The sequence below is a fragment of the Aristolochia californica genome, unplaced genomic scaffold (genome assembly GCF_029961685.1).
Source record: "Aristolochia californica isolate CCGP_79_NKW_82.1479 unplaced genomic scaffold, dmAriCali1.0.hap1 SCAF_15, whole genome shotgun sequence".
NCBI classification, from domain to species: domain Eukaryota; kingdom Viridiplantae; phylum Streptophyta; class Magnoliopsida; order Piperales; family Aristolochiaceae; genus Aristolochia; species Aristolochia californica.
In genome coordinates this window covers 9006745-9017786 of record NW_027181826.1, presented here as the reverse complement: position 1 = coordinate 9017786, position 11042 = coordinate 9006745, and positions in this window count along the sequence as shown.

The following is an 11042-nucleotide window of genomic DNA, read 5'->3' as shown; positions in this document are numbered from 1 at the left end:
GAGTTCTTCTAATGGAATTTCCCAAACATGGATAACAAAACTTTGGTGTTCATTTTTAGTGCGAGAAATAATTTTCCTCATTTACATTTATTATAGTTTTCAATTTTTTGCATACATAAAGTTTAAAATTTTCATTTGGTTGTGATTTATTTGCCTTATCTTTTTCTCTACGAGAAAAATGGGAGAGTGAAAACTCAAGTTCGGATTTGAAATAAAATTGAACATCCAAAATGGAAGTGCACAAATGCTGATAGAGATAATTCCAAAAAGTATCTGTGATTTTTAAGGATTGTAAACTCTTTCAGTTTTTTACATAGTCGGTTTTGTAATCATCGAAAAAAGAGGGGGGGGGGGGGGGGGGGGGGGGGGGGGGGGGGGGGGTGGGTGGTCTTTCCTCCCAAACCATAAGTCATTTCTAAAAAAAATTATTGTAGTTACACATCATTAATCGACCAAAACATTTGCGATGATCTATGATTGTTAGGTCCACTTTTTGTAAATAGGCAAAAAGTGGGTTGTTTGGCTTTGGTAAATATCCCACCGCAGGTTAACTTGAGAATTTAATTTTTCCTACTCCTTGAAATTTTTGGATAAAGAGGGCATTTGGATGTTCAACATGTTTCAGGCATGCATATCCATATTTAAAACATGTTAGGATCAATTAGAAATCTCTTTCTTATAAAATTCCACCAAGCTATTAGGGGTTGTACTAGTGGAATTTTCCAAACATGGATAACAAAACTTTGCAGATCATTTTTAGTGCCTAAAATAATTTTCTTCACTTACATTTATTATAGTTTTCAATTTTTTGCTGACTTAAACTCTAAAATTTTCATTTTGTTGTGATCTATTCGCCTTATATTTTTTGTTTACAAGAAAAATGGGAGAGTGAAAACTTAAGTTTGGATTTTGAAAAAAAATAGAACATCTAAAATGAAAATGCACAAATGCTGAGAGAGATAATTCCCAAAAGCATCTATGATTTTTAAGGATTGTAAACACATTTAGTTTTTTATATATTAGGTTTTGCAGTCATCAGAAAAGGGGGGAGGCATTTTTAACTGAGTGTTGACTACCAAACCATAAATCATTTCTAACAAAAATTATAGTTTTAGACATCATTAATCGATCAAAATATTTAGTGATTGTTTGGTCCGATTTTTGTAAAGAGGCAAAATGTGTTTGCAAAGAGGCAAAAAGTGGGTTTTTTGGCTCTGGTAAATATCCCACCACATGTTAACTTGAGAATTTCATTCTTCCTACTCCTTGAAATTTTTGGATCATTTGGTCATTTGCACCTTTAACATGTTTCAGGCATTCATATCCATATTTAAAACATGTTAGGATCAATTAGAAAACTCTTTCTTTTAAAATTCCACCAAGATATTAGGGGTTGAACTAGTGGAATTTCCCAAACATGGATAACAAAACTTTCGTGTTCATTTTTAGAGCGTGAATTACTTTTTTTCACTTACATTTAGTATAGTTTTCAATTGTTTACATACATAAACTCTAAAATTTTCATTTTTTTTTATCTTTTTGTTTATATGAAAAATGGGAGAGTGAAAACTCAAGTTTTGATTTGAAAAAAAAATTGATCCAAAATGGAAATGCACAAATGTATAGAGAGATAATTCCAAAAAGTATCTGTGATTTTTAAGGATTGTAAACTCTTTTAAGGATTGTAAACTCTTTTGCAAACATTGGAAAAGGAGGGGGGGGGGGGGGGGGGGGGGGGGGGGGGAGGGGAGGGGAGGAGGGGCGATTTATTTTTAATCGAGTGGTGACTCCTAAACCATAAGTCATTTCTATCAAATATTATAGTCGTTGCACATCATTAATCAATCAAAACATTTATGATGATCTATGATTGTTAGGTCCGCTTTTTGTAAAAAGGCAAAAAGTGGGTTGTTTGGCTCTGGTAATTTTCCAATCGCACAATAACTTGAGAATTTAATTTTTTTTTACTCCTTGAAATTTTTGGATCAATAGGACATTTGCATCCTCAACATATTTAAGGCATGCATATCCATATTTAAAACATTTTAGGATCAATTAGAAATCTCTTTCTTATAAAATTCCATCAAGATATTAGGGGTTGTACTAGTGGTATTTCCCAAACATGGATAAAAAAATTTGGTGTTCATTTTTAGTGGTGACTCCTAAACCATAAGTCATTTCTATAAAATATTATAGCCGTTGCACATCATTAATCAATCAAAATATTTACGATGATCTATGATTGTTAGGTCCACTTTTTGTTAAAAGGCAAAAAGTGGTTGTTTGGCTCTGGTAATTTTCCCATCGCACGATAACTTGAGAATTTAATTTTTCCTACTCCTTGAAATTTTTGGATCAATAGGACATTTTCATCCTCAACATGTTTCAGGCATGCATATCCATTTTTAAAACATGTTAGGATCAATTAGAAATCTCTTTGTTATAAAATTCCACAAAGATATTAGGGGTTGTACTAGTGGAATTTCCCAAACATGGATAAACAAATTTGGTGTTCATTTTTAGTGAGTGAAATAATTTTCTTCACTTAAATTTATTATAGTTTTCAATTTTTTGCACACTGAAACTCTAAATTCTTCATTTTTTTCTGATCTATTTGCCTTAACTTTTTGTTTACGAGTAAAATTGGAGAGTGAAAACTCAAGTTTGGATTCGAAAAAAAATTGAACATCCAAAATGGAAATGCAAAAATACTGAGAGAGATAATTCCAAAAAGTATCTGTGATTTTTAAGGATTCTAAACTCTTTTAGTTTTTTACATATTAGGTTTTTTAATCATCGGAAAAGGGGGGTGGAGGCCTTTTTAACTGAGTTTTGACTCCCAATCCATAAGTAATTTCTAACAAAAATTATAGCCATTACCCATCATCAATTGATCAAAACATTTACAATGATCTATAATTGTTTTGTCAGCTTTTTGTAAATAGGCAAAAAGTGGGTTGTTTGGCTCTGGTAAATATCCTATTGCATGTTAACTTGAGAGTTTAATTTTACTTTCTCCTTTAAATTTTTGAATCATTAGGACATTTGGATCTTCAACATGTTTAAGGCTTACATATCTAAAACTTGTTAGGATTAAGTAGAAATCTCTTTCTTATAAAATTCCACTAAGATATTAGGGGTTGTACTAGTGGAATTTCTCAAACATGGATAAAAAAATTTGGTGTTCATTTTTAGTGCGTAAAATAATTTTCTTCACTTACATTTATTATAGTTTTCAATTTTTTGTACACTTAAACTCTAAATTTTTCATTTTGTAGTGATCTATCTGCCTTATCTTTTCCTTTATGAGAAAAGTTGGAGAGTGAAAACTCAAGTTTGGATTTGAAATAAAATTGAACATCCAAAATGGAAATGCAACAATGCTAAGAGAGATAATTCCAAAAAAGTATATGTGATTTTTAAAGATTCTAAACTCTTTTAGTTTTTTATATATTAGGTTTTGTAATCATCGGAAAAGGGGGCTGGAGGTATTTGTAACTGAACGTTGACTCCCTAACTATAAGTCATTTCTAAAAAAAAGTATAGCCGCTGCACATTATCAATCGATCAAAACATTTACTATGATCTATAATTGTTTTGTCAGCTTTTTTTAAATAGGAAAAAGTGGGTTGTTTGGATCTGGTAAATATCCTATCACATGTTGACTTGAGAATTTAATTTTACCTACACCTTTAAATTTTTGAATCATTAGGACATTTGCATCTCAACATGTTTAAGGCATGCATATACATATTTAAAACATGTTAGGATCAATTAGAAATCTCTTTCTTATAAAATTCCACCAAGCTATTAGAGGTTGTAGTAGTGGAATTTCCCAAACATGACTTACAAAACTTTGGTGTTCATTTTTAGTGCGTGAAATAATTTTCTTCACTTACATTTATTATAGTTTTCAATTTTTTGTATACATAAACTCTAAAATTTTCTTTTTGTTGTGATCTATTTGCCATATCTTTTTGTTTACGAGAAAAATGGGAGAGTGAAAACTGAAGTTTGGATTTGAAAAAACAATTATACATTCAAAATGGCAATGCACAAATGCTGAGAGAGATAATTCCAAAAATTATCTGTGATTTTTAAGAAATGTAAACTGTTTTAGTTTTTTATATATTAGGTTTTGCAATTATCGGAAAGAAGGGGGGGAACATTTTTAAGTGAGTGTTGACTCCCAAACCATAAGTTATTTAAAAAAAAATTAAAGCCGTTACACATCATTAATTGATCAAAACATTTATGTTGATCTATGATTGTTTGGTCCACTTTTTGTATATAGGCAAAAAGTGGGTTGTTTGGCTCTGGTAAATATCCCACCGCACGTTAACTAGAGAATTTAATTTTTCCTACTCCTTAAAATTTTTGGATCATTAGGTCATTTGCATTTTCAACATGTTTCAAGCATGCATATCCATATTTAAAACATGTTAGGATCAATTCGAAATCTCTTTCTTATAAAATTCCACAGGGCAATTTGGGGTTGTACTATTGGAATTTCCCAGACATGAATAACAAAACTTTGGTGTTCAATTTTAGTGTGTGAAATAATTTTCTTCGCTTAAGTTTATTATAGTTTTCAATTGTTTGCATACATAAACTCTCAAATTTTCATTTTGTTTTGATCTATTTGCCTTATCTTTTTGTTGACGAGTAAAATAGGAGAGTGAAAGCTCAAGTTTTGATTTGAAAAAAAATTGAACATCCAAAATGGAAATGCACAAATTTTGGGAGAGATAATTCCAAAAAGTAACTATGATTTTTCAGGATTGTAAACTCCCAAACCATAAGTCATTTCTAAAAAAAATTATAGTCGTTACACATCATTAATCGATCGAAACATTTACGATGATCTATGATTGTTAGGTCCGCTTTTTATAAAGAGGAAAAAAGTGGGTTGTTTGTCTTTAGAAAATATCTCATCGCACGTCAACTTGAGAATTTAATTTTTCCTACTCCTTGAAATTTTGTATCATTTGGTCATTTGCACCTTCAACATGTTTCAGGCATGAATATCCATATTTAAAACATGTTAGGATCAATTAGAAATCTCTTTCTTATAAAATTCCACCAAGATATTAGGGGTTGTACTAGTGGAATTTCCCAAACATGGGTAACAAAACTTTGATGTTCATTTTTTTTGCGTGAAATAATTTTCTTCACTTACATTTATTATAGTTTTCAATTGTTTGCATACATAAACTCTAAAATTTTCATTTTTTTTAGATCTATTTGCCTCATCTTTTTTTTTTACGAGAAAAATGGGGGAGTGAAAACTAAAGTTTTCATTTGAACACAAATTGAACATCCAAAATGGAAATACACAGATGCTAAGAAAGATAATTGCAAAAAGTATCTGTGACTTTTAAGGATTTTAAACTCTTTTAGTTTTTTATATATTAGGTTTTGATATCTTCCAAAATGGGGGGGCGAGGTATTTTTAACAGAGTGTTGACTCCCAAACCATAAGTCATTTTTAACAAAACTTATAGTCATTACACATCATCAGTCGATCAAAACATTTACAATGGTCAATAATTGTTTTGTCTGCTTTTGTAAATAGGCAAAAAGTGGGTTGTTTGGCTGTGGTAAATATCCCATCGCACGTTTACTTGAGAATTTAATTTTTCCTACTATAAATTTTTGGATCATTAGGACATTTGCATCTTTAACACATTTCAGGCATGCATATCCATATTTAAAACATGTTAGGATCAATTAGAAATCTCTTTCTTATAAAATTCCACCAAGCTATTAGGGGTTGTACTAGTGGAATTTCCCAAACATGGATAACAAAACTTTGGTGTTCATTTTTAGTGCATGAAATAATTTTCTTCTCTTACATTAATTATAGTTTTCATTTTTTTGCATACTTAAACTCTAAAATTTTCATTTTTTGTGATATATTAGTCATATCTTTTTGTTTACGAGAAAAATGGGAGAGTGAAACCTAATGTTTGGATTTGAATAAAAATTGAATATCCAAAATGGAAATGCACAAATGATGAGAGGGATAATTCCAAAAAGTGTATGTGATTTTTAAGGATTGTAAAATCTTTTAGTTTTTTATATATTAGGTTTTGCAATCATCGGAAAAAGGGTGGGGGGGGGGGGGGGGGTAATGCATTTTTAACTGAGTGTTGACTCCCAAACCATAAGTCATTTAAAAAAAAAAGTAATGTCGTTACACTTCATTAATTGATCAAAACATTTACGATGATCTATGATTGTTAGGTCCACTTTTTTAAATAGGCAAAAAGTGGGTAGTTTGGCTCTGGTAAATAACCCATCGCACGTTAACTTGAGAATTTAATTTTTCCTACTCCTTGAAAATTTTTGATCAGTAGGTCATTTGCATCTTCAACATGTTTCAGGCATGCATATCCATATTTAAAAATGCTAGGATCAATTATGTTACAATGTGGGGCCCACCATGGTGCTCAAAATATTTAGTGATTGTTAGGTCCACTTTTTAAAGAGGCAAATAGTGGGTTGTTTGGTTCTGGTAAATATCCCACCGCACATTAACTTGAGAATTTAATTTTTCCTACTCCTTGAAATTATTGGATCATTTAGTCATTTGCGCCATCAACATGTTTCAGGCATGCATATCCTTATTTAAAACATGTTAGGATCAATTAGAAATCTCTTTCTTATAAAATTCCACGAAGATATTAGCGGTTGTACTTGTGGAATTTCCAAAACATGGATAACAAAACTTTGGTATTCATTTTTAGTGTGTGAAATAATTTTCTTCACTTACATTTATTATATTTTTCAATTTTTGCATACATAACTCTAAAATGCCTTATCTTTTTGTTTACAAGAAAAATGGGAGAGGGAAAACTCAAGTTTGAATTTGAAAAAAAAATGAACATCCAAAATAGAATTGCACTAATGCTGAGAGAGATAATTCCAAAAAGTATCTGTGATTTTTAAGGATTGTAAACTCTTTTAGTTTTTTATATATTAGGTTTTGCAATCATCGGAAAAGGGGGGGCCGAGGCATTTTTAACTGAGTGTTGACTCCCAAACCATAAGTCATTTCTAAGAAAAATTATAGCCGTTACACATCATTAATCGATCAAAACATTTAGGATGATATATGATTGTTAGGTCCACTTTTTGTAAATAGTCAAAAAGTGGGTTGTTTGGCTCTGGTAAATATCCCATCACACGTTAACTTGAGAATTTAATTTTTCCTACTCGAAATTTTTTTATCATTAGGTCATTTGCTTCTACAACATGTTTCAGGCATGCATATCCATATTTAAAACATGTTGGGATCAATTATGTTACAATGTGAGGCCCACCATGGTGCTCGAGCTGGTGGGACCCACCATGAGGACGTAGGTCATCAAGAAGAATCCTAGAAGACTTGGGACACCAAGAAGAGTCCTCTCCCAAAGCAAACTCGAGTAAAGGAATCAAGAAGCACAAGCTTAGTTTATTTAGAAGACTTGAAGATCAAGTAGGGCCAACAAGATCTCAAGAGCTGGCATAATTATCAAGGTGCGCTGGAGAATCATGGGGGGCCCACTAGGATAAGGCCATGTGCTAGCTTATCCCTTATATTCATGTGGATAATATAGAACTCCTAGTTCTACTCCAATTATTCTTGTAGGAGTTCTAGTTTGAAAAGACTTACTTATATTGAGACTTACTTATATTGAAGAGTTAGAGTTAGAATGTAATTAGGATTGAATGACACCTTGTATGAGGACTCTACCTCCTCCTCTCCTGTAAATAGAGAGGTTTTAATTCGTAATTAATCAAGCAACACATTCAATCCCGAGTTTGTTCTCTCTCTCTCTCCCTCTCCTTGTGTGGCGCAGCTCATCCTTTCCCTTTTAATTTTGTCTGCTCTGCCTGAGAGCTTTTCTCCCCTTTTCACTCTTTTTCTTTCTTCTTTATTTTGCTCCTGATTCTGGAAAAAGGGGTCCTAAATTCAACATGGTATCAGAGCTACATATTTAGGATCGTTCGAGAAAGGAATGCTCTAGAGAAATGATGATCAACACCACTCAAAGAAGGCTCTTGTATGAAGGAAGAACACTAGCCAAGAGATAAGTGTTCAAATTTTTTTTTTTGTATGCTAGTGGTTCTCGTTTTTAGATGATGATTCAAGGATGAATATGTGAATGCTTTCATCTTATTATTTTATGAATATGCATGCCCCTCTATCTAGAAGGAGCTATGAAAATAGTTTTATCGATTTGGAAATTCTGTTTGCCGAGACCAGTCCATACTCAAATTATAGAATTTTTTTTGTGGGATAAGATTTCCCTGATAATAGAATATTTCTATTGAGCCTCTTATGAGTGGTTTTCTGGAAAAAAAATTTATTTAGCATTGATGCTATATTTACATATATCGAGTTGATTGAAGAAGTGCTACTTGGTGATATTATTTGAAGTTTTTTGAAGAAGAAGAGCCTATCATGGCTGATGAGGATATGAATATCAAAGGAGATATGCTGAAAATCACCACCATACCCTTATGTGGGGTATCAAATTTTATTAGTTGGTCCACCTCGGTTAGGAGGTTTCTCATAACAAAAGACCTACTTGGTCACCTCACTACCCGAGGACCACCTATTGATGAAGATGATATTTTTTATATGAAATGGCTGAAGAATGATACTTTGGTAATTGGTTGGCTGAAAAATAGCATGGAAGCACATGTCTCTAGTAATGTTATTCATCCTGATATTGCTAAACATATTTGGGAGACATTTACTAAACTATATTCAAGCCCTGATACACTGCATAGACCCTATAATGCTGCCAGAATAGATGATATTAAATGTACTCATTGTAAATTTCGGGGCCACACTATAGACCAGTGAAATTATAGGGCATGCACATACTGTGGTAGATATGGCCACTATAAAGAAATATGCTACAAGGCTAATGACAAGTCAGAATCAACAAGGGCTAATCAAGCCCTCATTAGTGATGCGCAAGCAAACCATCCCTCAACACCAGTTGTATAGAAAATTATTACTGATGAAGAGTATGAATTATTTTAGAAAATAAAGACCATGCTAGGGTCTTTTCCTAGCCACTCTACCACTACTGCTGCCACTACTGCTTGAGGTATGCAATCAGCTTCCTCTTCATCCTGGATAATTGATTCAGGAGCCTCCTAGCATCTTACTGGTAACAAAACTTTATTACATTCTTTATCTCTGAGTCTTTCACACAAGTTTTTACCATAGCTGACATTTCTCAAACCAAAGTCTAAGGACAAGGTTCCACTTCTGTCACCCCATCACTTCCGCTCAATGATATTCTTTTTGTTCCTTCCTTTCCTTTAAACTTGCTCTCTGTGAGTCGGCTTACAAAATATTTTAATTGCTCAGTTACCTTCACACCTACTTCATGTGTTTTTCAGGATCTTATAACGAAGCAGGTGATTGGTGAAGGCCATGAACAAGGGGGGCTCTACTACTTGGATGTGCCAAAGGTCAATATGGTGTCTACTACTGAGAATGAGACACAATTATGGCACAATCGGTTGGGACATCCTTCCATACAATCTCTTCAACATATGTTTCCATCTCTGAAGATAAGGTCAGAATTCAGTTGTGAGGTCTGCCAGTTAAGTAAACATCAAAGGAGTACATACTCTCCTCGTCCAGAAGTCAAAAGTAACATTCCTTTTTCATTGATTCATACTGATGTTTGGGGGACTTTGAGTGTTTCTAATATTTCTCAAGCCAAATATTTTATCACTTTTATTGATGATTTCACTCGCACAATATGGTTGTTTATTTGTAAGGAGCATTCTCAGATACCATCTATTTTTAAATCTTTTTATGCAATGGTACTTACACAATTTGGTCAGAAGATAAAAATCCTCCGGTCTAATAATGCCAAAGAGTATATTTCAAAAGACTGTGACTCCTTTTGTCAAGAGAATGGCATTATCCATCAGACATCATGTACCTACACTCCTCAACAAAACGCTGTAGCAGAATGGAAAAATCGTCATATTCGAGGTAGCTCAAGGTCTATTATATGCCATGAAATTTCCATATTTTTATTGGCCCCATGCTGTCCTTACAACGTGTCTTCTTAAAAATCGTCTACCGTCTACTATTCTTGGGAATAAATCCCCCTACTCTAAACTTTTACGACATGATGATCCGTTTGCATTACCATTGAAAGTCTTCAGTTGTCAATGTTTTGTTCATAATACTTGACCTAGACACAACAAACTTGACCCTAAATCTATAAATTGTATCTTTTTGGGATACTCTCGAACACAAAAGGGTTATGTTTGTTATAGTCCCTCTTTACAATGTTTATTTGTGTCCAGGGATGTAACATTCTTTGAAGACTCCTCATATTATTCTGATAGCACTCCACCTGGTATGTCATAAGTACCAAGTTCTCCTCGACCGGTTGTGCCTCGTGATACAGAGATTGTTCGGCCCCCAGAGACAGTGGCCGATACCACACATGCCGAGTTATCGAATCCACCAGAGGTAAGTACTTCATCAACACTCATTTTTGGTCCTGAATTTGATACTCATCCTATTGCTATAAGAAAATAACCTTGTTCATGCACTCAACCATAGACTTCTCATCCTATCTCCAATTTCGTGTCTCATCGTCGCCTCTCACCTCTATGTTGTCAGTTTCATTCTTCTATTTCCTCCATATATGTTCCACAACCATATCAGGAGGCTCTACAACATCCAGGGTGGAAGGCAGCAATGGATGATGAGTTGAAGGCCCTTAATGATAATCACACATGGTCTTTGGTTCCACTACCTATAGATAAAAAATCCGTTGGTTGCAAGCGGGTTTATACAGTAAAACATAATCCGGATGGGACCATAGCACGATTGAAGGCTCGACTGGTTGCAAAAGGTTACACTCAATGGTATGGCATTGATTATGATGAGACATTCTCTCTAGTGGCAAAAATGACATCGGTACGTATATTATTATCCTTGGCAGCTAATTCTTCTTGGCCCATATATCAACTGGATATTAAAAACGCATTTCTCAATGGTGATA